General features: G+C 36.6%; 1 protein-coding gene, 1 long non-coding RNA gene and 1 other non-coding gene across 6 annotated transcripts in view; 2 read left to right on the top strand and 1 right to left on the bottom strand.

Moving 5' to 3' along the window:
* Positions 1–24,549, bottom strand: part of JAK2 (Janus kinase 2) — a 117,427-nt gene that overhangs the window by 85,830 nt on the left and 7,048 nt on the right. Inside the window, exon 1 of one of the 4 annotated variants that reach the window (XM_072840382.1) lies at positions 11,897–12,048. The exons of the other annotated variants lie outside the window; for them this stretch is intronic. The gene's annotated coding sequence lies outside the window, so the exon portion shown is untranslated. Of the gene's footprint in view, positions 1–11,896; positions 12,049–24,549 lie in introns of those variants that run through there. 4 annotated transcript variants of the gene reach the window in all.
* Positions 873–24,204, top strand: LOC140641177 (uncharacterized). The gene is made up of 4 exons (XR_012037695.1): positions 873–1,084; positions 1,615–1,766; positions 10,954–11,053; positions 23,830–24,204. It is a non-coding gene; the product is annotated as an uncharacterized lncRNA (long non-coding RNA).
* Positions 12,842–12,946, top strand: LOC140608892 (U6 spliceosomal RNA). The gene has a single exon (XR_012010894.1). It is a non-coding gene; the product is annotated as a U6 spliceosomal RNA (small nuclear RNA).

Raw genomic sequence — 24,549 nt, 5'->3', positions numbered from 1 at the left:
AAATGAGCTCTCTCAAACTTCAACACTAGTGATGGGCTAGGCACTATTCCAGATGCTAAGGATATAGCAGTTGACATAACAGAGGGTTTGCTTCCTTGTCTCTAACATTTCAGCAATTCAGTTTGCAAACACAAATCATAGGGTATAAAAAAGTTGCTTTAAATATGAGAAAAGTGCTAAATCGAAACAAATGTACATCAATTAATATTAAAAATGAAGAGATGATAATAAAAAAATGAAGAGATGTATCATCTCAGACTGGATTACAAATCAAAGTTCAATCTTTCATGATTTTCAACTCTAATTCATTCAGAGCAAATCAGGAATGGTGAAATTAGATTTCAGCTTACAATTTTTCTAAAATTTTATCTATGAAAGCTGAAACAGCTTTATCATATGCTGAAATAGATCGATTTTCAAGATACATAATGGACACTGCATATAAGTTTATGTACCAGGATGGAGGAAAATCTCATATTTTAAAAAACAGAATATGCAACAGTCTTATAAATAATAAAATAATGTCAAAAAACAACCAACCATAATCGGCCAACTTAAAAGGGGGAAAATCTCTTTTAAACTAAGTTGACGCATAAATTTTTAAGTACATTATGAAAAGTGTTAACATTTGAATACAGTTGTACATACAAATGGAGCAAAGCTAAGACAATATTCACATGGTTATTTATCTTAAATACACATTAATTTTTAAATGATGAAATTAAGCACGTATCTAAAGATGTTTAAAGAATGAAGAAAATCACGTGATGAAATTCATAAAAGGAAATTAATTCAGAGAAACAGAATATGGAATATTCACAACAAAAAATAAAACATAAGATGTAGATCACCATGCCAACAGAACTTTCCAAGATAAAGGAAATGCTCTGTAACTGCATTGCACAATATAATACTTGCCAGACATACGTTATTACAGAATACTTGAAATGTGGCCATTACTACTGAGATATGAAGTTTAACTACCTAACTGTATTACTTTAAGTTTTATAGTCACACGTGGTTGGTAGTTACTATTAGCACAGATCTAAGATTTTAGGGTAGGAAGCTAAAATAACTCTATTAAGTAAGTAGTTCAAGACCGAATTGGAAAGAGAACACAAATACTCAAAAATGGAAAAGGAAAATGGTGGAGCAAATATTAACACAATGAAATACAAAGAGCCTAAGAGGGGCAGCTCCGGTGGTGCAGCAGTTTAGCGCCACCTGCAGCCTGGGGTGTGATCCTGGAGACCCGGGACCGAGTCCCACGTCGGGTTCCCTGCATGGAGCCTGCTTCTCCCTCTGCCTGTGACTCTGCCTCTCTCTATGAATAAATAAAAGATAAAATCTTAAAAAAAAAAAAAAGAAAGAAAAAACAAAGATCCTAAGAGGTTGCTTTGAGGGGTTCCTGGGAGACTCAGTCAGTTAGGCACCTGACTCTTGATTTCAGCTCCTGTCATAATCTTAGGGTTCTCAGATCGAGCTCCAGGAGGGACTCCACACTCAGCAGGAAGTCTGCTTCTCCCTCTCCTTATGCCCCTCCCCCCACTTGTGGTCTACATGTGTGGCTCAAGCACACTCTCTCTCTCAAATAAATAAATTTTTTTTTTAAAGGTGTTTGGATAGGACAGATGTCTAAAGAGAGACAGAACTCCCATAATTTTAAGGAATGAGGCCAGTTCACATCTCACTGGAGAAATCACAGGACTCAAGAGTTGGAGGAGATGAGATGGTGAAGCCAAACAGTTTCTCTGGCAAGTTCCAAGGTAAGCAGCTCATTTCTTTTTCCAATGTCCCAAATTTGTCTGTTTCTTCTTCTCAGAACAATGACTCTTTGACTTCCCTTTTTATCAGAAAAACTGTTAGTAAGCCTAATCAGGGCTACATTCCAGGGGAACATACTCTGATTAGATAGATACTAAACAATATCAGAGCTTCAGCTTATGGGAACACCCTTTTCAATTTGATTGGTTCTCCAGACAAAATTATAGCCCTCATACAAAATGGAGAGCAGAGATTTAAGGAGACTGTAAAGAGGTATTAGGAAAACCAATTCATTCTTTTATTCATTCATAAATACTTCTGAGTGCATTCTATGTACCAGGAAACATTCTATGTCTTGGAAGTGAAGCAGGGCATCGGACACAACGGGAATTTATGGACATAAAGCTGGAAGAAATATAGCCTTAAAAACTTTTTTTAAGGGACACCTGGGTAGCTCAGCAGTTGAGTGTCTCTTTGGCTCGGGGTGTGGTCCTGGAGTCCGGGGATCGAGTTCCACATCGGGCTCCCTGCACAGAGCTGCTTCTCCCTCTGCCTGTGTCTCTGCGCCTCTGTATCTCTCATGAAAAAAATAAAATCTTAAAAAAAAAATTTTTTTTTAAGATTTACTTGACTTCTGAGCTCCGACCACAAAATATTTTCAAGAAAATGTTAAGAATTGATAAACTACCCAAAGAAAATGGAGAAAACAATGTTTACACTTATCTTTTTGGTTAGTGGAGGAATAAAAAGGTTACTACATACTAAAAAAGAAAAATCATTAAAAAAATAAAAATTTTAAGATACAGCGTACATGGTATTTAAAGGGAAATGTGTAGTTTTAAATGTGTAGTTACATTAAGAAAGATGATCTGGAGTCAATGATCTAAACTTCCTAAGGAGCTTAACAAATAAAAAAAGAAAAAAGTAAAGTAGGAATGAAGAGCAGCAACTAATAAAATTTATAAATTTTTAAGTAGAATCAATTTTGAAAGAAAAAAGGCACAAATTATCATTAGCAGGAATAAAAACAACATCACTACAAATCTTATAGATAGTAATTGGAAAGGGGGCTATAATAATTTATGCCAAATGATGTCAACAACTTAGATGTAATGGACAAATGCCATGGAAGATAGAAATTACCAAAACTGACATAGGAAGAAATAGAAAACATTAATTGCATCATATCTATTCAATGAATTAAATTTTTCATTAAAAATCTATCCAAAGGGCACCTGGGTAGCTCAGTGGGTTAAACATCTGCTGTCAGCTCAGGTCATGATCCCTGAGTCCTGGGACAAAGCCCCACATCAGGCTCCTGCTCATAGGGGAGCACCCTCACCACCTCCCTCACCATGCTATCTCCCTCTCTCTCCCTAAAATATCCAAGATATTTTTAAAATCTTAAAAAAAAAAAAAAAAAAAACTATCCACAAAGAAAAGTCCAGGCCAAATCAACTTTACTGGTAAATGGTAAAGTCTGTCAACATTTAAGGAAAAACAAAAATAATACCAATTCTATATAAACTCTTACCAAAAATAGAGAAGCAGGAAATACTTCCCAAATCATTTCATTTTCTAATCATTACCCTGATGCCAAAACCAGATGTGAGTATCACAAAAGACAAATGTTTCTCATGAACACAGCAAAACAATAGAACATAGAAGCAGCAACACATTAAAAAAGTCAAAAAAATCAAGACCAACTGGGGTTAGTCCCAGAAATGCAGGTTGGTTTAACATCTGAAAGTGAATCAAAGTAATTTACCTTATTAACACAATAACAGAGCAAAACCACATGATCATTTGAATTGTTGCAATAAAAGCATTTGACAAAAGTCAAAAGCAATTTATGATAAAATCAACAAATTAGGAAAAGAAGGGAAGTTTCTCAATAAAGAACATCCATAAACAATTTTAAACTAACATCACACTTAATGATTAAATATTAAAGGTGTTCTTATTTTTTTAATTTTTATTTATTTATGATAGTCACAGAGAGAGAAAGAGAGGCAGAGACACAGGCAGAGAGAAGCAGGCTCCATGCACCAGGAGCCCGACGTGGGAATCGATCCTGGGTCTCCAGGATCGCGCCCTAGGCCAAAGGCAGGCGCCAAACCGCTGCGCCACCCAGGGATCCCTAATGATTAAATATTGAATGCTTTCTCTGTAAAATCAGAAATAAGGCAAGGATGTCCAGTATCATTGTTTCTAATCAGTACTGGAGGCTCTATCCAATGCAATTAGGTAAGAAAGAGAACTAAAGGACATAAAGACTGAAAATAAAGAAGTAATACTATCTTTACATACAGACAACACGATAGTGTACACAGAAAATCCATACAATTCTACAAAGAATTTACTAGAACCTAAAGTGAACTTACCAATATCATGCGATATATCACAAAACAACCCAAACCAAGTTTATTCTATTCTGTTTTAATTATGTCTTTATTCTATATTTTTTATGCTTTATCATTAGGCCTTGCCAATCCTGGAGGGACTGCCCCTTCCATGCCTCGCCAATTCCTGAAGATAGTAGAGAACTTCCCTAAGAGTGCACCTTTCCTGTACAAATCAACCAGTCCAGAGCCCACAGCTCCAACCACCTCCTCTACCAAGTTCTTTACATCCTGGGCCTTAGTCCTCCTAGGACCAGGTATTAAGACAACTAGGACAGCTTCTATGCCTCAGGACCCACTAAAATCATTCAGACTAGTCAATCCTCAACAAGCTTACCTTGCCACATCTGATGTGTCCCACAAAAAACACAATAACATCTCTTCCCCACATCTTCCCCTCACTCTCTCTGCCTCCAGACTGATCCTGTTGTTTCCCTTTGTGTGTGCCGCCCCCCCACCCCCCGCCCCGCCCCTCCCCGGCACAGCATAAGCCCTCCTCTTGGGATTTGTGAATGTAACAATTACCTTATCAATGGTAATTATCTCCTGATCTATTGGCCTCACCATACCTGAATAAAAGCTCCATTCTAAAATACATACCAACAACAAACAACTGCAAAATAAAATTTTGAAGATACCAGTCATGACAGGATCAGAAAATGAAATATGGAAAGATATAGTTGATGAAAGATGTTCTTAATTTAACATGAGATGAAAAGTGGTTGAGCATCTGCCTTCAGCCCAGGGCATGATCCTGGAGTCCTGGGATCCAGTCCCACATCCGGCTCCCTGCATGGAGCCTGTTTCTCCCCCTGCCTATGTCTGTGCCTCTCTCGCTCTCTGTCTCTCATGAATAAATAAATAAAACCTTAAAAAAAAAGTATAATCTTTAGAAAAATTAAAGAAAACCTAAATAATTTTTATGGACTAGAAGATTTTATCTTGCTAATCTGTCAGTTCTCCCCAAATTGATATACAGATTTAATGCAATCCCAATCAAAATCCCATCAGGCATTTTAAAATACTAAAATTGAAAAGGTAAATCTAAAATGTACATAGAAATGCAAAGGATCTAGCAGCAGCCTGGGTGGCTTGGATGATTTAGTGTCTGCCTTTGGCTCATGATCCTAGTGTCCTGGGATGGAGCCCTAAATTGGGCTCCCTGATCGCGGGAGAGCCTGTTTCTCCCTCTCCCTCTCGCCCTCCCCTGGCACAAGTGCATGCTCACTCGCTCGCTCTTTCTCTCTCTCTCTCTCTCTCTCTCTCTCTCACTCGCTCTCAGTCCCTATTCTCAAATAAATAAATAAAATCTTTAAAAAAAAAAAAAGAAATGCAAAGGATCTATAAAAGTCAAAAAAAAAATTTTAAAGGAACAAAGTTGAATGATTTACACTACCTGATTTCCAGATTGTCTATAAAACTACAAAATCAATACATATGGTATTGCCACAAGAATACACAAATAGATAAATGGAACAGAAGAGGCAGTCCAGAAGTAGAACCACACACAGTCAATTGGTCAACTTCAGAGTTATAATGGTTTCTTAGCTTAGACAAGACACAAAATACTAGGCATTTTTTTTTAAAAAGTGACAAGTTAGATATTACTAGAACTTAGTTTCTGCTCATCAAAAGACTGTTCAGAAAATGAATAGGCCAGACGGGGACAAAATATATGCAATACATACAGATATCAAAGGATTTGTATTTAGAATACAGAAGAAACTCTTATAATCCAATAATTTTAAAAAGGCCAAAATATTTAAACAAACTTAACAAACGGAGATTTTAAAAACTGCCCAAAACCACATGAAAACCTGCTACATACCATCAATTCAGGAAAACACAAATTAAAACCATGAGATACCAACACACATCCATTAGGATGGCAAATATTTTAAAAAGCTAATGACACCAAAGTTGTAGAGAAACTGGAACTCTCACTGCTGGTAGGAATGTTAAACTGAGTGACTATCCTGCAAAACTGGCAGTTTCTCACAAAATTATACAAGTGAGAGAGGACTTTAATTACTTCCACTTGACCTGAGTCTGTAGTTTCCACTGACTAAATTCTTTCCAGCTTATTTTTTAATTTAGGCAAAAGGCAAAAGACCCCGGGGCGGGGGGGGGGGGGTGGGGAGCATCCCATAATGGGAACCAAAATCTCCCTCCAACAAAAATGACTGCCATGACACCAGCAAGATCCCGGGGAACTGATCCCAAGACAAGGATCAATTTGACTTTTACTGTCCACATACATGTACCCACCTACCTCTGTCCCACATAAACCTGCAAGTATTTTCAGGACTTTGGAAGTAGTCTTTGAGAGGTCAGCCCGCAGTCTTCCCAGGGTTGGCCTCACTGAAATAAATTACTTTGTTTTACCATCTCTTGTCTCTCTGTCTTAGGATTTTTTTTTTTAAGATTTTATTTATTTATTCATGAGAGACGGAGGGGGGGGGTGGGCAGAGACACAGGCAGAGGGAGAAGAAGGCTCCATGCAGGAAGCCTGATGTGAGACTTGATCCCGGGTCTCAAGGATCATACCCTGGGCCAAAGGCAGGTGCCAAACCGCTGAGCCACCCAGGGATCCCCTGGCCTTAGGATTCTGTCAGCATTGAGGGGGCAGAACTTGTCTGTTTGGGACCCCAGGGGCCAGATGCTCTTGTACCCACTGGGCCCTGCTACACATATATCCACACTATGATGCAATAATCCCACTCTTTGCTGATTTAGCTGTGAAGTAGCATTCTTTTTTGTTGCCCCTTCCTCCTTTAGGCTATACAGAATGAACATACATACCATGGTTGGAGCTATAATGGCCCTCTTGCAACCACAAGGTGATCCTGATAATGGTCAGGATAAAGGTCAGGAAAAGAAAAAGACAGCTGGTAACTAATAATCATGGAGCCAAACGTCCAGCATAATCTAGTTTCACACTTCTTTTACTTGAGAGAAACACAAAAATCTTGTATTTTTGGTTATATGCAGCCAAACCAAACTGATAAGCTTATCCAAATCTCAACTTTTAAAACACTTTAGTAAATAAATCTTTTCTTTGAACTGCTGCTTTTCCAGGGCTCCCTTATTCTGCATTTATACAAAGTACTGCTTACATGCAAACTCAGTCAAAAAGATATGTTACCTTAAGCCCAAACAGACTTAAATCAAAAGAATTTCCCACAAAAGTACATTTGTTTTTGAAAAGAAATGCATCCAAAAAGACATTCCCTCACCAATTTTTATCCTTAGGGATAATTACTAATTTTAGCAGCTTCTGATAAAAGAGGCAAAAATACTGAAGTACAGCACAAAAATACTCTCACTCTTTAAGCCTGTTGTTTGATCTGATATGGTTTCTTAGCTCAAATCACAGAAACTAGTGAGGAAAAGTTATGAATGGAAAAATCTATAACATGGAGAACTTTCCTTCTGTTCCTCGTCTATAATACCATTCAAGAAGACAAATGGTTGTCATCTTCATAATCCCTTATCCTAACCCAATAAGCCTAGAAACCATTCTTTGGGAATGGTTTGAGAAAAGCATAAAACCTACACACTAAAGTAGTTGGGAATAATATCTAAACACAATTTCTCACTACTCACTTTCATATAGATTCTAGTTTTGCTTCTACAATTTAAAACAAAAACGTATGGTTAGGGGCAAAATATATGGTATGTGAATTAGGACTGATTAAAATAGTTTTTTAAAAAGTATGCCTGTTCTTAGACAGAAAATGTGAAACAATTCCCTCAGATACCTGTTAGCATCAAAACAGACTTCTGTTGTCCTTACTTCTTCTCATTCCTACTTTAGATTTGTTGGTTTCTACCGGATATGTAGCTGCCAAACATACTTTTAAAGTTCACATTTGGCCAATTACATCTAACGCAATATCTCCCTAAACCATAATCAAACATACAAGTATAGTATCAGCCAAGAAAAGTTACATAATGTGTGAATTGCACAAGGGCAGAGAAAGTCCAATATGAACGTCTTGTCAATGGTAACGGGAACATCATGTCTTCAACAGAAATCATTAGCAAGAATTTGGATCTACTTTTCAACAACTATTGTTAAAAAAAAGTCTCCGATGTTTTTTTGTCTCAGATATTCTTTATCAAATTTCCCACAGTAATGACAAAGAAACACTGAGAATTACACTAATAGCATGCTATAGAATTAATGGACCTCTTTTTCTGTATCCCTACACTCCTCAAAGGCTAAACTGACACTTGAGGAATGACAGCTAAAAAGGGAATAGCAAGAAATATCAATTGTTTTTTAGCCTCACCTTTTAGTCAGTTTAAGAAACTGGCTTTACTATACACTAAAATAAAAGGATCCTTTCCTAAAAACCTATTTTCCGGCATCAGTGTTCTTTCCCTTAGTTTTTGCTTCTATCACCTCTTTAGTTAAGTAGAATTTTTCTTTGCTATACTATTTAAAATGTCTTAATTGGCCTCTGGCCACCTTAAAACAACTCTGGTATACATTTCATAAAATATTTTTTGCAATGATTGCTAATTGCTAATATTTGGAATATATTCTATTTGTTGAAATTTAGCCATGTTCCCTTTAAGTGTATATTGGTTTCCACTATTCTCTATTATTATTTATAAAAAAATAGAAGTAGAAAAAAAATCGCTTAAAGCCAATGTTCACAGAATAGAGCTTATTTTGGAGACTATACCACAATAATCCATAACCATCAAAGAAATTTCCTGTGATACAGTAAAATATAAAATGTTGCTTTATGAATCCTTGACAAAAACAAGATAAAATGTCATTATACTGTGCTTACCTATATATTTCCCCTCTCTTTACAAAGATATTTTAGGAGTAATTCAGCCAAAACCTATATAAAACAGGTATGTACCATACTTGTTAGCTTATAAGAAATTCTGTAATTTTTAAACTTATTCATGTCAAATTTTCTAGTCTAAATATATTCCATCACTTTTCTGTTTACATATTATGGTATCATCTGACCTCATTCAAATTACCTCATGTTCATTTACACATTCAACATTTTCCAAAAGAAAGATAACACTCTGCCTCAAAAGCTCTTTCTACCAGATATGTGGCTGCCAAACATACTTTTAAAGTTCGCATTTGGCCAATTACATCTAACGCAATACCTCCCTAAATCATAGTCAAACATCCAAGTATAGTGACAGCCATTTCTTGGCTAGAAAGGAAATAATATGGACATATACAAAAGAATACATAAAGTGTTGCAGGAACTGTAATAGAATACACAGGGTGAAAGGACAGAACGTGTGTACTACCTAGACTTCCCGCATAGATCCACCCTATTACTAACTGTGTGAAGGCAAGGGAAGAATCTAATTTGAATTTGAGATTTCTGTTTCAGCAACTAAGTATAAAGAAAGAGTAGCTAAGCACCAAGACAGAAAAGTAAGTTTGAAAGGAAAGTGGATTTTAGATATTTGGAACATGAGCACCTATAAGAAGATTCATGGTAATCAGCTTGATATATGAGGAATTAAGAATGATTTCTTGGGGGATCCCTGGGTGGCTCAGCGGTTTAGCACCTGCCTTTGGCCCAGGGCGTCATCCCAGAGTCCCAGGATCAAGTCCCACATCGGGCTCCCTGCATGGAGCCTGCTTCTCCCTCTGCCTGTGTCTCTGCCTCTCTCTCTGTCTCTCATGAATAAATAAAATCTTAAAAAAAAAAACAAAACTAACTGGAGAAAAGGATTGAGGTGGAAAGAATAAAACTTCTGTCATTTTAGGTTCCTGCATTAGGGCACAGGAATACAATATAAAAGACCTAAAAAGTACAAGAGAACATACCGAGAGAATATGAAGTTGATACAACTTCAGAGATGGAGTAACTTGAGATGATAACAGGGCTTCAGTAGAATGAGGTCATGAGAAAGCAGTACTGCTGTCGAGTGTGGATGACACTGCAGAGTCAAATATATTAAGAAACTTGAAGGTATCTTTAGGGGAGTTCTTCACCCGGATAATGACATAACCTATGATAATGTCAGAAAAGGGAGTTTAGAGGAAAACCAAGTTAGATGCCAAAAGTTCTCAACTAATAACATAGGAGTAGGCAAGTAAAGGACAGCAGAGGACAACTTGAGAGACTGAGGATGATAATATACTGTATCATATTAATCCCAAAGGACAAGATTTTTGTTTTTTGTATTAGGGTGATAAATATTACCCTATGGAAACAGCACTGTAAATACTTCCTCTAGACCCTAGGGTAGATGTGACAGGATACTGTTAGGGAAAGGGACATGCAGTGAAGGTAAAGAACAAGAAACAATGCTATAGAAATCCAAATTTCCAAGGGAAAGGGGAATTCTGAAGGTAATCAGCTGAAAAAAGTAAAAAAAAAAAAAAAAATAACAGTAAGACAAGAATATGTAAGAAAACATTTTCAGGTGGTATAGGACAATTTTGAATATAATCAAGTCTGCAAAATACCAATTTACAGGCAACACAGAGAACAGAGGAACACCTTAAACTACACCATGAAAATGGGATCAGCAAAATCTAGAGTGTGGAAAACTATAACCAACATGGTTACTAAAGAAAAAAGACAAGGGATGTAGGAAATATTAAAAGACTGTAAAATCACAATGTGTGGACCTCATTTAGATCCTAGTTTAAAAAAAGAAAACAAAACCATTTAAAAAAGCCATTTATGGCATATCAAATATTCAGAAATTTGACTGCTTGCTGATTATTTAAAGATATTAAGGAATTGTGATGTTTTTACTTTTAAAAGGTGTTCTTGTATTTTAGAGACGCAGACTGAAATATTAATGGAAGAAATGATATGTCTACAATGTGCTTCAAAATAACACATTAATGGCGAAAGCAGTTGGCACAGAAATGGCCACAGGTAATAAGGGCTATTGCAGCTGAGTGATTACTGCATAAGAGCTCATTATACCATTATATATACACTTTTGTATGTTCAAAATTCTCCCTAAGAAAAAAAGCTTTCTTAAAGGATGTCTGTTATATTTCATCTAGCATTTCTTAGTAAGAGTGTTTTCAGGTTATTCAATTAGAAAATTTCAGGGAGTGAAGTCTCATTTTATTTTATATTTTACAATTCATCTCTCATGTACATTTATTTTTTTTAAAGATTAATTTTTTTTTAATTTTTATTTATGATAGTCACAGAGAGAGAGAGAGGCAGAGACACAGGCAGAGGGAGAAGCAGGCTCCATGCACCGGGAGCCCGACGTGGGATTCGATCCCGGGTCTCCAGGATCGCGCCCTGGGCCAAAGGCAGGCGCTAAACCGCTGTGCCACCCAGGGATCCCCTCTCATGTACATTTAAAAACAAAAGTTGCTCATAATATTTACTACAAAATTTTCCTCTTAAAGATTCTGATCTATAACTACAGTAAAAGTGGTATTAGATACTGACAGGTTTTTAAAAATGGAAAACCTAAAAAGAAACATGAAAAACTGAAACTTTAGATGAAAGTAAGATAGCTTTTGATTCTTCCTTGCCTATTTAGTAGGAGAGGTATACTAAATAATTTTGGGCTTTTTTATAAAAGTGAATATTCAAGTATACATGTCAGAAAATGTTAACAATTGAAAAGATTTATAATCTGTAAGAATGCAGGAAAAAAAGAAAATTAAAAGCAAAACAAAGGACTATAAAAAATTTTTAAGTCCAAATGTCAACAAATACAATAAATGTAAATAATAAGCCAATGAAACTCACCTTCCAAAAGACAAAGAACAGGAGATCCCTGGGTAGCTCAGCGGTTTGGTGCCTGCCTTTGGCCCAGGGCGTGATCCTGGAGTCCCGGGATCAAGTCCCACGTCAGGCTCCCGGCATGGAGCCTGCTTCTCCCTCTGCCTGTGTCTCTGCCTCTGTATGTCATAAATAAATAGATAGATAGATAGATAGATAGATAGATAAGATAGATAAATAAATCTTTTTTAAAAAATAAAAATAAAAGACAAAGAACATCAGACTGGATTTCTTTTTTTTTTTTAAGCCTTTTTTTTTTTTTTTTTTTTTTTTTGAAAGAGAGAACGAGAGAGAGAATAAGCAGGAGGAGGGGCAGAGGGACAAGGAGACTCCCGGCTGAGCACAGAGCCTGATGTTAGGCTGGACCCCGGGACCCTAAGATCAGGACCTTAGCCAAAGTCAGACACTTAACCAACTGAGCCACTCTGGTACACCAGACTGGATTTCCTTTTTAAAAATCAAGGTATACAGTGCTTAGAAGAGACATATAACAAAAATCATACAGAAAGTTCAGCAAAAAAGGACATTTTTATCAAGCTGACAGGCGTCAAATGGTACCAATTCTTGATTAAAATTAGCCAAGCTACAAAACTAAAAGAAACTACAAAAAAAAAAAAAATCAGCAAAAGAAACCCCAATGAAAAAAGCAAAAGATATGAATAGATCAATAAACAAAGAAGATGGTAGATCTCACTTATAGTTAAGTAAATGCAAATTAAGATATCAAATCATGCCAATCAGGCTGCCAAAATCAAGGAGTCTAAAGATACCAAGTGTGGATGAGAGGACGTAGAACCCTTCAAACAACTGGTTTTAGAGGGCAGTTAGGGTACATTTAACTAATCAGAAGATATAACTATCCTACAAACCAGAAATTCCTGCATAATATTCACAGTGGTATTATTTGAAATAGTGCTTTGCTCTGACAGCATATATACTAAAATTAGAACAATACAGAGGTTAGTATGGCCCCTGTGCAGGGAAGACACACAAATTCATGAGGTGTGGAGGATTTCTAGGGAAAAAGAGAGACACACCAAGAAACAGATTCTTGGGATCCCTGGGTGGCGCAGCGGTTTGGCGCCTGCCTTTGGCCCAGGGCGCGGTCCTGGATATCCAGGATCGAATCCCACGTCAGACTCCCGGTGCATGGAGCCTGCTTCTCCCTCTGCCTGTGTCTCTGCCTCTCTCTCTCTCTCTCTCTCTCTCTCTCTCACTGTGTGCCTATCATAAATAAATAAAAAAAGTTTAAAAAAAAAGAGACACACACCAAGAAACAGACTCTTAACCATAGAGAACAAACTGAAATTATTACAGGAGGGGAGGTGAGTGGAGGAATGAGTGAAATAGGTGATGGGGATTAAGGAGAGCACTTGTCCTGATCAGCACTGAGGAATGTACGGAAGTGTCAAATCACTACATTGTACATCTGAAACTAATATAACACTGTATGTTAACTACCAGAATTAAAATGAAAATTTAATAAAATAATAAAATAAAATAACCTAAATATTGATCAGTAGAAAAAAATGATATATAAACTGTAGAATCTTCTTACAATAAGAATATTATTCATCAATTTTATGAATGAACTAGAGCTATATATCAAAACACGGAGGGATCCCTGGGTGGCGCAGCAGTTTGGCACCTGCCTTTGGCCCAGGGCGCGATCCTGGAGACCCAGGATCGAATCCCACGTCGGGCTCCCGGTGCATGGAGCCTGCTTCTCCCTCTGCCTGTGTCTCTGCCTCTCTCTCTCTCTCTCTCTTTGTGACTATCATAAATAATAAATAAAATTTTTAAAAAAATAAAAAAAATAATAAAAAAACACGATACATGACTGTCATAAAGATAAGTGAGGTTGAAAAAGTTGTAGCAAGAGACTGATTTTTTTTTTGCATGATACAATTTAAGGTTTAAACTCATGATTTAATACTACAATATTATTCACTGATACATATATGTAGTAAAAGTTTAAAATATGCATGAAAATGATACTAACTTCAGGCTAGTGACTACCTCTAGTGAGTTAAATGGGGGTCGAGACACAGGAGTAGGAATAGGTAGAGGAGTTTCAACTGAATCTATGATGTTTATTTCTTTAAAAAAAATAAGATCTAAAGCAAAAAGTAACCAAATACTGTTAAAATTGGATGGCAGGGCAGCCCGGGGGGCTCAGCGGTTTAGTGCTGCCTTCAGCCCAGGGTGTGATCCTGGCGACCCGGGATCAAGTCCCAGGTCGGGCTCCTGGCATGGAGCCTGCTTCTCCCTCTGCCTGTGTCTCTGCCTTTCTCTCTCTCTCTCTCTCTCTGTGTTTCCCATGAATAAATAAAATCTTAAAAAAAAAAAAAATCTTTAAAAAAATAAAATAAAATTGGATGGCAAATACAGATTAATATTTTCTACTTTATGTTAAGAATATTTCAAAATTTTTTCTTCAAATACTAAAATAAAAAGAAAAAAAAATGAAGAATATATAGCCTTTGGTTTAGGATCCAAGTTTGAAATGCAACTGGGTTTGAATCCTGTCCTCTGTGATATATCTCTGAAATCAGTTTCATCTATTATTTCATAGTATTTTTGTAAGGATTAAGTGCAATAAACTGAAATAATCTCACCCAAAGACAAGCACTTTCCTTTCTCCTCACACTGTATTAGACAACACTAGAGCTTTTCTTTTTTTTTTCCCCTTTTCCTTTTTTTCCCTTCCAATCACATGTACAGTGAGGGTGAAAAAAATACAGCAATTCATACATGCTGAAAAATAAAACTGCTGAAAATGAAACTTCTCATTGAAGTTTGGTCACACTACCCCCAAAGTCATACTGCCTTAATTTTAATATTCCTAGAAGTAAAACCTGATACAGGATTCAAAAGAAAGTATATTAGTTTTTAAGTTTGGGTAACAATGGCAGAGAAACAGAGAAGTGGTATAGGGAAGGCAAGACAACCAATAAATCTGCACTCTTAAATCAGCTAACACAGTGGGCTTAACCCTCAGAAAAGCTCTCAGAAACAGTATAAAGTATGTTCAACTGTTCTATTTATACAGTATCACGCCCTGAGAGTCCAGAGTCTGTGGCTGAGGGCTGCACCCAGGAGTGTTAATTTCACAGCACTTCTGGCCCACCACAGGCACTGCAAGCATGACTTCCTACATTTCCAAGAAGAGTCAGTAGGTTAGAGATGCAAATACTGTCAGGAAAAAAAAAAAAAAATACTGTCAGAAGTTTACTCAAGCACACTGAAGCTTCCAGGGGATAAGGGTGGATTATTTACAGCATTAACTACAGCCATTCTATACAATTATGCTATTATTAAAGAAAAAAAGAAGAAAAGGAGATGTGGTCTATGCTCTATTGACTACTTGGTCCAAGACTTGTTCTTCCTCAATTTCTGCTTGAAAATGGAGTTACACTAATTTTAACTACATTAATTACATGTAAACTGATTCATCTACTAGAAATCTCACACTGGGAAAGAAGGAATGAAGTTTTAATTGTATTCTCCTAAATATTGGTGAGGATTAGGTATATTTGTTGTCCATGTATATTTACGAACTGCCTGTGGCTTTTTCCTATTTTTTCTTTCTCGTATTTGTCATAGACATATTTGTCAGAAATATGACAAAGAAATTTACCCCATTATATATTAAAACTTACTATTAAAAAAACTGTAACCAAAAGAGGACTGGCATACACATAGATCAGTGGACAAAGACAGCATCCAGAAATAAATCCAAGTATACATGGGAACTTAAGGTGATAATGATGACATTTCAATACAGTAAAAAAAGATACTTGTTTACAACAAACACTGGCGTAACTGACAGTACAACCAAAGAAAACATGCTAAATCTATACTTTATATTAAAAAATTAGGGATGCAGGGATCCCTGGGTGGCTCAGCTGTTTGGCGCCTGCCTTTGGCCCAGGGCGTGATCCTGGAGTCCCACATCGGGCCCCCGGGATGGAGCCTGCTTCTCCCTCCTCCTGTGTCTCTGCCTCTCTCTATGTCTATCACATATAAATAAATAAATCTTTAAAAAAAAAATTAGGGATACCTGGGTGGCTCAGCGGTTAAGCATCTGCCTTCGGCTCAGGGCGTGATCCTGGAGTTCTGGGATTGAGTCCCACATCGGGCTCCCTACAAGGAGCCTGCTTCTCCTTCTGCCTATCTCTCCTGACTATCTCTCTATCTCTCATGAATGAATAAAATCTTTTTTAAAAAAAAAATCTATAAATATTTAACAAAATAAAAGATGTCCAAAATAAAATAATGAAAATACTGGAAGGACCTCTGATAGGACTTTTACCTGGAACAAAAAACTGTGTTATACAAAATAGGAAACCCAGGGATTCCTGGGTGGCGCAGCGGTTTGGCGCCTGCCTTTGGCCCAGGGCGCAATCCTGGAGACCCGGGATCGAATCCCACATCGGGCTCCCGGTGCATGGAGCCTGCTTCTCCCTCTGCCTGTGTCTCTGCCTCTCTCCCTCTCTCTCTCTCTCTCTCTGTGACTATCATAAATAAATAAAAAAAATTTAAAAAAGAAACAGGAAACCCAAAACCCATATAACAAAAGTCAGGGATCCCTGGGTGGCGCAGCGGTTTGGCGCCTGCCTTTGGCCCAGGGCACGATCCTGGAGACCCGGGATCGAATCCCACATCGGGCTCCCGGTGCATGGAGCCTGCTTCTCCCTCTGCCTGTGTCTCTGCCTCTCTCTCTCTCTGTAACTATCATAAATAAATAAAAATTAAAAAAAAAAAAAAGTCAAACAAATTGGCTATATGGGTCCATATTTATTTTGGCTAATAAAGCATTTTTTTTTATAACCAGTTGAATTTTTTTTAAAGATTTTATGTATTTATTCATGAGAGACATAGAGGCAGAGACATAGGTAGTGAGAGAAGCAGGCTCCATGCAGCAAAGCCCGGAATTCCGGATCACACCCAAGGCTGAAGGCAGAAGCTCAATAGCTGAGCCACCCAAGGTCCCTATAACCACTTGAATTTCAAAGCCTTAAGCAGGATATGCATCTCTATCTCCAGTTGCCCCTGGTCTCTACTTCTCCTTACTATCTTATAACCAACCTTTTAAAAACATCAATGACAGTGAAGACATGCAAGTTTTCTAAATGTACAATAAAGAAAAAGATATATTAAATTTTCAATCTCTCTAGAGAAAAGGAACCATAAACAAAACCAAAAGATATGAAGATTAAATATTTGAAATTCATTTACCAAAAAAGGAGTAGATATCTCCAATATCTAAGAGCCCTATAAGTTGATAAACAGGACACAAACCACTAGAAAAATGACAATATATTACAACCTTCCACCCAACATATATTTTTAAGCACATACGGGATATTTATAAAAAATTGACCTTAAGGAAATGTTTGAAAATTAAAAAAAGAAAACTACTGAAAGTACACATAACAAAGTCCAAAAATTACTTCAAAGTTCATATAACTGTTACTGGAAACAATCTCTGCAATGAGTATATGCATTTATTTCACTTTTCCTTTTTTTTTTTTTAAGATTTTATTTATTTATTCATGAGAGACACAGAGAGATAGAGAGAGGCAGAGACACAGGCAGAGGAAGAAGCAGGGTCCATGCAGGGAGCCTGAGGTGGGGACTCGATCCTGGGTCTCCAGGCTCAGGCCCTGGGCTGAAGGTGGCGCTAAACCGCTGAGCCACCCGGGCTGCCCTTATTTCATTTTTCCATTAAACTTCTCTTTTTATTTGGATCTTACTCCTTCAAAATGACTTAAAATATTTTCAAGTGTTTGTAAATACTCTAAAAATCAATGCTGTTAGTTTCTGCTCTTCTTACTTGCCCCCTTAAACATCTGAAGTTAGATATTTTCAATACATTTTTTGGTCTGTTTTAAATCTATCACTTTAATTCTATACCAAAAAATCTTTTTGTATATGTGCATCATTTCCAAACCTAACATCTCAGCAAAAAATACAGAAAATAAAGACTAAAGGCTTTTAAAAGCTTCTCTGAGAAAAACATATGCCGCGAAGTTTTAATATAATCAATTAGGTTTAATATAATCATATTAATCAGTTAAGAAAATAGATGAAGAACATAAATAGGCATTTCACAAAAAAATACAAGTATTCCCTAAAATGAAAATTTGATTATCATTAATAATCCGAAAAAGGTAAATAAAAATATTATTTCTGCCCTATCTGACTGGCAAAGATAAAGACGACTGGCAAAACCCAGTGTTGGCAAAGATGTGAAAGAAACAATATCTAAGAATTTGTTCCTTTTAAAAAGATAAGAGTAATGGGATACATATCTATGAATTCTATGAAACACTTTATAATAATGAAAAAAAACTTAGATAACATTAAAAGGATCTGATAATGCATGGTATGCTTAGCCAATAAAAATACGATGAAGATATTAAAAATGATAGCTTACATCATGGCTTTCATTATATCCTGTGCATTATATCCTGAGCATTATATCCTATATATAGCACAAAATGGGCACTGCATAAGTTTTTACTAAACGATTATATTAATGATTTAATGATTGATTAAATGCTAACTGATTGCTTGAGTGTATGTGTAGGTGGGTAAGTGACTAACTAGCTTGATCTACTGAGTAATGTGACTTACTAACCAGCAGAATGAATGAGTGACTGATGGAATAAGTAAATGACAGACAAAAGAGTAAGCAACTGATGGGAATGAATTGACTGACCCTCTGAACTGGGTGAAAAAAGGACTGAATGAATATATGATTGAATGAATAAATGAATCTCTAACCACTGAAATGAAAAGACCCCCACAATACACTGCTGAATTATAGGCTCAAATTAGAATAAGCAGGACTCTATTCACGTCACTACACAGAAACATCCAGAAAGATATCAAAACTTAAGCAAGTTCTGTCAATCATAAGCAGCATTTACAATTCTTTTTGCCCCTGATTGCTGAATGTAATTTTTTAAATAATCACTTTTATTCACTTGAAATTTTTCTATTTAAAGATATATTGTTCAAATATTTGTTCAAAGATATATTGTTCAAAGTTTGTATACTACTGATGCCTCTTAGAAGAGTGTATAAAATATATGCAAATATATATATTTTAAAACATTATGATTCTTTCACATAAGAAACAAGGGATATAAGATAAAAACTTAGTCAATTTAAGGGTTACTAAAACCATTTTACCTGGGACCAGTCACAAAAGTACATATATAACATATAACGCTACTTATAAGTCCTCATAAGAAACCAGACATGAATTATATATGAACAGAAAGGTGAGAAAATATAAATTATTCTACAAATTTATCCCCTTCTCTATTTTTAGTCTTAGGGAGTAACTTTTGAGCTACTTTTAGAATTGTGCTTAATGATGACTCCATAGGAAAAGGTGTATTTTAAATTTATAAAACACACAGGAAAAAAAATGTGAATGAAAATTGGGGAAAGTGCTTCAAATAATTTTAAAAGTTGGCAGGGGTCACCTTTAAGATCTCCTTTGAAAACCATCATATTCCAAACCTATATCATCAAAAGGTTTTTGAAAATTTTTAATTTTCAGAAGTGACGAATTTGCCTATAGAAACAGGAAATTTCATTCTATTAGTGAAGTATTTAGTATTATCATTTACTGACATTCAAAAAACATCTCAGTTATTGAAGTCAGTATGAATTTAAGTTCATAATGATTTTAAAAATACACCATGTCAGAACATTATTTCAGATACTCTTTAAAGATTATAATGCATCAAATAAAAATAAAATTAAGCACTTATGGACAAACAAGCAAAGAATGAGGACTATATACATACAAATTCTCTAGACACAAGCATTTTCTATTTTGAATTAATTTCTTTTTTTTTTTTTTTTTTTGAATTAATTTCCACTTCCTCAATGTCCCATCATAAATTAGACGGACAGACACCATTATTCACCATTTTCTTCTCTGGGTCATTCCCTAGTCTTAAAATCCTCTCCTAATGAATCTTGCCATGTCAAACCCTTATGAAACCAATATATTAGAACTTCAGGAAATCCAAGTCTCAAATGGACTATCTTGTGGATTGCTATTATGAAATGACAAACTTCTCTTTATATGCAAAAGATACACCATATTGTTAGTTTTTCACAATTTAAGGCCAAAAATAGATTAGTAAGAACAGACTCACAAGTTAACAAATACCCATTCAAATACAAAAAAAATAAAACCTCACAATAAGCCAAAAGAAGTAACACAGAAAACCAAGGTTAAATCCAAGTGTAAAATAAAAGAGTGAAGAAACTGATTAAATTGAATAGTAGGCACAAAGATCTACTTATATCCCTATACTGTTGAGTTATTTACTTTATTTTCAAACATTTAAACTCCTTCCATATGCTAAACTTGTATAGAACCTGAAAATAAAGAAATTAATAGAAATATTTCCTGGAGGTGGGAGTGAATGGGTGACGGGCACTGGGGGTTATTCTGTATGTTAGTAAATTGAACACCAATAAAAAATAAATTAAAAAAAAAAAAAAAGAAATATTCCCTGACCTTGAAATCATAGTAGTTTCATAGGAGCCACTACTGGAACAAAACAAAGGCTGGAAACAGACCCAACTATATACACAATTTAAAACATTAGCATTTCCCACAGCAAAGAAAAGGATTATTCAACAGATAGTATTAGAACAACCATTTGAGGGGGAAAAGTTGGATCTCATTTATACCTTGCACCAATATAAATTCCAGGTGAATCAAGAAAGCATGGGGGAGTTTCAAAATATAATTTTAGAACAGAGATCTAAGTATAATTTATAAATAAATAAATAAATAAATAAATAAATAAATAAATAAAGATGGCCAATAGAATAGAATAAAAATTCAAAAATGAATGCGTAACAAACAAAAATCACACTACAGTGTAAAAAAAGAGATGACGACAACCTGGGGAAAATATTTTACAATTTATTTCACAAACACAGAGCTATTTTCCTTAGCCTGGAAAGAGTTCCCACAAGTCAAAACAATAGGTCAACGATCCAATAAAAAAAAATGGGTCAGGTGGGCATGGGTGGCTCAGTCGGTTAAATCTCTGACTCTTGGTTTCAGCTCAGGTCATGATCTCAGAGTTCTGGCACTGAAACCCAAGGTAGGCTCCACATTCAGCTGAGAGTCTGCTTGAGATTCTCTTCCTCTGTCCCTGCCCCCACTCACAAGCAAAAGAATTGCGCAGGCACTTTCTCCTTCCAGAATATATAAATCTTGAAGAAGAAGAAAAGAAAATGGGCTAGGAGATGAATAAACAAGTCTCAGAAAAGGAAAATTTAGAACAAACTAAAACTGTAAGATTTTATATTTTACATCTCAAATTGACAAATACCAAACTATCTGAGAACAGGTGTAGAAACATACAAACTGCCATTTCTATGAAGATCAATTTGACAGTATTTATTGAAATTAGTAACATATACCACTTCTGAATCAGCAATTCCTCTTGTATTTAACCTATAGTTATGGTTCCATACATGCATATTAACATATGTGCAAAGATATTTAATACTTTCTGAATTATAAAACACTTCTCTAAAATACTTTTGAATTCTATTTAAATGTGTGACCTGTTCAAAAAGTCAATAAATTTGGGGCATCTGGGTGGCCCAGTGGTTGAGCACCCAACTCTTGGTTTTGGCATAGGTCATGGTCTCTGAGTCATGGGATTGAGCCCTGCATCAAGCTCTGTGCTCAGAGTGGAGTCTGCCAATGATTTTCTCTCTCCCTCTCCTTTGCCCCTCCCCCTACTCAAGTACTCTCTCTAAATAAAATCTTTTACAAAGAGTTGATAAATTTTTTGAGTGAATAAAAAGAAGAGAAAATACAGACAACTCTTCCCAAGAGTTTTAAAGAAAATAGACAATGGGGCAAGCAGTAGCTTGAAGAGAATGTGGAGTCAAGTAGGAGTAAAATGGAACTGGCAAACCAGCTCACAGATCAAATTAGCCAGCTGCCTGTTTTTATAAATAAATCTTTACAAGTCCATTCATTATGTACTGTCTATGGTTGCTTGTGCACCACAAAGGCAGAGGTGAGTAGCTGCTGCTGAGACAATCTTGCCCACAAAGCCTAAAATATTTACTATCTGGTCCTTAATAGAAAAACTTTGCCAAGCCCTATTTGCTTGATTTTTTTTTTAAAGGCTGAAAATGTATTTTGAGAAGCTGATGCTGCACTACTGCTCCATTTCTCAGAAAAACTCCAAAGATATCAGGGACAAATCAAACATGGTACACCAATAAAACGTGCACAGCATACCACCCTAAGATAGGCTCCTAACCAACTCTTCAGCGCACAGCAATCCTGTTTCCAAGACACCGTACTAGGCCTATCAAGAAAAGCTGTGAACAGCAACATCATAGACAGAAAGGGGTTGTTCCCGTGCCAGCTTGTTTCAAACCAGGGAGTCTCAGTCTGGTCCCCAAATCAATATTCTCAGCATCACTGGGAAATTGCTAGAAATGCAAATTACTAAGTCCCATTCTAGACCTCCTGAAACAGAAACTCCAGGGGTGGGGATCCCTGGGTGGCTCAGCGGTTTAGCGCCTGCCTTTGGCCCAGGGCATGATCCTGGAGACCCGGGATCGAGTCTCGCGTCGGGCTCCCGGCATGGAGCCTGCTTCTCCCTCTGCCTGTGTCTGCCTCTCTCTCTCTCTCTCTGTCTACAATGAACAAATAAAATCTTTAAAAAAAAAAAAAAAGAAAAGAAAAGAAAAAAGAAACTCCAGGGGTGGTGCCCAGCAATTTGTGTTTCAATTAGCTCTCAAGGTAAATTATGAAGAGAACCACCAGGTTAGGAAACAGTTCTAGTACAGCTAAGGAACAGGTGAGGGCCCATCTGGTGTTTGAGCTCACATAATTAAAGGTGCTTGAGGAGATTTAATAAAAGCAAAAGGGCCTCAATCACGCTGTCAGAATTTAATGACAAGCAAGGAAAATGCTATTGGAAAGCTGAATAAAAGGAGACCTTAGTTCTACTGTAGTGAAAAGTCTGACAGAACTATCACCTACAGTAACATGGAAAATGCAATGTATACCTAATGAACTAAGGAGATTCTAGGTAGAATGCTGAAGAAGCAGGTGGCTTCTTCTAACTACCTTTGTAACTAAGAGAGTAGAGAAATGTACTAAAAAATCAGCCGTCACTTTTGAAAAGCAATTTCAAGTCAATGTAAAGGGCTCAGAATACTCTTCTCAGCCAGCAAAGTGTTCTTACAGTAAGAAAGAGCTTCAGGGCTCTTTCTTAAATCTAGAGTGGGACTATAAGATCTCAGAAAGATCTAAGTACCTCACTGATCCTTTCAGACAAAAAATTACCTAAGGATCTTAAAGGTATCGTTCTGCAGTAGCTTCACAGGGAGCCTAAGGTAAGAAAAACTCCTCTAAGAGATTTGTAGGTATGGCTTTTATCTGATGGAGTAGATTATGAACTGATACACAGAAGTCCACACACTTTTTAAAGGAATTACATCAGTTTACAATGAAAGGGGCAGGAACTACCTAATATGATGCTTCTGAATGACTATAGGCAGTAAGCAAGTTCAGGTGGCTACTCAGCTGCAAAGACAGATCAGTTCCTTTGGGAAAAAAATGAATGATTCAGAAGGTGAAATCAATGACCAAAAGAAGCAGTCACTGCCAACTAGGAACAATGTACAGGCAGTAGGACTGACCCCTAGTCAAGGAACTGCCAGCATGTGCCCCACTAGGTTTCAGAATTGCAGTGGACTATTACCATATGCCTCCCTTATCCCTCTTTTTGAACAGTAATGTCTATGCAATTAACACATGCCTTTCCAATCTTGAATGTTAATCACGTGGGGGCATATTCCTGGTCTCTTCACAGGTCTTCAGTTAAAGAGAAATCATTCTCAAGAAACCATATCCAAGGAACCTCAACAGCATATGGATCTGACTTAGATGGTGAGGATACTAGATCCTGAGTTGGTATCATGATAGGATGTAAATTACAGGTCTCTGAGAAGGGGGTTAGTGTATTTTGCATGTATTCTGCATGTGAGGCTTGTGAAGTATGGCAAAAAAAAAAGGGGGGGGGGGGCAAACTATGGCAAGAGTTTTGTTCAGAGATAGCCATAACAAGATTTCCCATCTCACATTCTAGTCCCCAACCTTTAAATTACCCCCAACCAGCAAGTCTTCCTGAGGTTCTAGACATTATGGAATAAAAACAAGGCATTCTTCGTGTAGCCTATCTGAATTATTGGCCCATAATATCTGTGAGCCTAATAAAGCAGTTGTTTTCTATCACTATAATAAATAGCAACAGCAACCAGAAAACATACGGAGTCAATAGGGGGAAAAACAGAGTGCGAGAGAGAGAAATACAATAGCAAAGTCCTTGAAGACAAAAGGAGATGGGTTTCTCTGCACATGCAGATGGAGAAGCCTTAGATGCGACCCTGACCAGTTCACTCATTTTAAAGGGTAAAAGGGCAAGGGCGCCTGGGTGGCTCAGGTCATGGTCCCCAAATCTTGCTCCCTGCTCAGCGGGGAGTCTGCTTCTGCCTCTCCCTCTGCCCCTCCCTTGCTCATGCACTCACACTCT

The sequence above is a fragment of the Canis lupus genome, chromosome 1 (genome assembly GCF_048164855.1).
Source record: "Canis lupus baileyi chromosome 1, mCanLup2.hap1, whole genome shotgun sequence".
NCBI lineage: Eukaryota > Metazoa > Chordata > Mammalia > Carnivora > Canidae > Canis > Canis lupus.
Note: the sequence above shows the minus strand (reverse complement) of the source record. Positions and strands in the feature narration are given on the sequence as shown.